Below are 2500 nucleotides of genomic sequence, written 5' to 3' on the forward strand. Positions count from 1 at the left end.
GAGACAAGAAGAACAAAAACAAGAAAGAGCAATGGACAATAAGCTAGAAGAAGAAGAGGAGGAGGAGAAGGAGGAGGAAGAGGAGGAACAGGAAGTAGCAGCAGCAGCAGCAGCAGCAGTAGTAGTGGTGGTAGTAGTAGTAGTAGTAGTAGTAGTAGTAGTAGTACTTTTATCACATGCTTTGAAAACAACCGATCATCCAAAAGGTTAGGATAAGAACGTCGAAGGTCGCTCTCCCAGAGGAATACAGCGCAGTAGAAAGAAATATTATTTTGCGAGGGTAAAGGAGTAAGCACAAAGAACTAGTTTACATCCAGCCCTCTGGGCAAGAATAATAATTGAGAAAAAATAAAATAAATAAAAGAAGCGAGAGTCAATTCACAACACCAACGTCAAAATTACACAAGCATGTGCAAACAGAAACATAGAACTTATATACAAAAGAGAGAGACAGACAGACAGACAGACAGACAGAAAGAGAAACAAGACAAAGACATCCATACACGCTACACCACCTCTGCCTTAAAAGAAAGAAAAAAGGAGCTAAGCCGATGCCTAAACTATGAATAAACCCAACGCACTGATCAAGCCTTGAAAACCTACATTGGATTTGTAGTAAAACAACAACAACAACAACACAAAAACCCAACCCGAAAAAAACTTACAACCATCGTACAGTCCACCCTCCCCCCGCCCCACACACACTCACCCCCCCACCCCCACCCCCCAAAAAAAACAAACAAAAAAAAAACAAGAAAAAAACAATAAGCAATCAAAAAACAACAACCGGAACCCAACTTCACGTTTCTATGAAACTACAACAACAACAACAACACACACACAGACACAATCAACAACAACAACACACACACACACAATCAACAACAACAACAACAACAACAACAACAACAACAACCACACACACACACACACTCACACTCAACAACAACAACAACAATAACAACACACACACACAATCAACAACAACAACAACAACAACACACACACTCACACACACACACACACTCAACAACAACAACAACAACAATAACAACACACACACACACACACACACACACACAAAACCCAAAAAACCAACAAAAAAACCCCTCAACAACAATAAAACCCAAGGTACAGAAACACCCAGACATCACGTACCGCCTTAGCTCAGACACTGCCAAGTCCCAGTCCATTCGCAACCGACAGACTATGCACAATATTATGATCATGTTTGGTGCAATGCACGTCACATCAAAAAGGGACCGGAACTCGTTGCTGTCTCCCCTCCACTCCCCCGTCCCCCCTCCCCTGCCCCCTCCCCCCCTCACACACCTCCCAATCCTTCTCCCTCCCTCCCTTCCTTTTCTCTCCCCAAATTCGCTGCAGTTATTAAAAGTCCGATTTCCCAGTTCACACACACACACACACACACACACACACACACACACACACACAGAGGGAGAGAGGGAGAGAGAGACCCATACACAAACACAGACACGCAACCAGACACCCAGACACCCCCCCTCACCTTCCCCCTTTCCCCCTCCTCACCCCCCCCTCCCCGCCCCCCCCACACACAATGAAACCGTAACCTTCTCACCCTGTACATTATTTTCCGCCATTCACCTCGGGTCGCCTTCATACCCACCGTGAGTCCCACTCTTACCTGGAGGGTGTCGGACGGAGGGGTGGGTGGGGGTGGGGTGGGGGTGGAGGGACGGGAAGGGTCAGTTGGGGATGGGGGCGGGTGGGGGGGTGGGGGTGGGCGGGGATGGGAGATGAGGGCGGGGGCTTGGTTAATCGGCCTCAAGAAATTTTTTTTAAATATATATATATATATATATATATTTATACACGTTGATCTCTTTGTGTCAAAGGTTCCGACAGTTTGGAAAGGTCCTCGCAGTTGAGCATGTTCATGCTCATACATACATACATACATACATACATTCCCCAGCACGTTCCAGACACTCACAGTTAAGCTGCTGGCTCGTTTATCTCCCCTCCCCCCCCCCTTCCCCTCCCCCAGCCCCCTTTTCGCACCCTTCTATAACCTTACCTTCCTTGCACCTTACCTTTTTACCCACCCCCCACCCCCCACCCCTCTCAGCTCACCCGGGTACCTTCATTGTCCACGTGTGGTCAGTCTGAGTCACTCACTCACTGCAGGCTTAGCGCTAATCCATCCCTGAAATGTTCATACACTTGATCTCTGATAGGTTTTTCTGGCAGTGGGAGAGGTCATTGCAGCTGAGTCATATATATATATTATATGTATGTATGTATGTATGTATGTATGTCTCTCTCTCTCTCTCTCTCTATATATATATATATATATGTGTGTGTGTGTGTGTGTCTCTGTGTGTGTGTGTGTGCGTGTGTGTGTGTGTGTGTGTTACATTTCCATTTGCAGAATTTTAAGACAATGTTAAGACAAAAAAAAAAATAAAAATAAAAAAAAATAATAAATAAAATAACATAAAATTCCCAGTTTTTTGTT

The 2500-nt window shown here is 45.2% G+C and overlaps 1 protein-coding gene across 2 annotated transcripts in view; it reads right to left on the bottom strand.

Annotated features, from left to right (window-relative positions):
* The window catches only part of LOC143297944 (uncharacterized), a 36126-nt gene that overhangs the window by 19914 nt on the left and 13712 nt on the right, over positions 1-2500 (bottom strand). The window contains exon 1 of one of the 2 annotated variants that reach the window (XM_076610558.1): positions 1159-1204. The exons of the other annotated variant lie outside the window; for it this stretch is intronic. The gene's annotated coding sequence lies outside the window, so the exon portion shown is untranslated. Of the gene's footprint in view, positions 1-1158; positions 1205-2500 lie in introns of those variants that run through there. 2 annotated transcript variants of the gene reach the window in all.

This window comes from Babylonia areolata, chromosome 23 (assembly GCF_041734735.1).
Source record: "Babylonia areolata isolate BAREFJ2019XMU chromosome 23, ASM4173473v1, whole genome shotgun sequence".
NCBI lineage: Eukaryota > Metazoa > Mollusca > Gastropoda > Neogastropoda > Buccinidae > Babylonia > Babylonia areolata.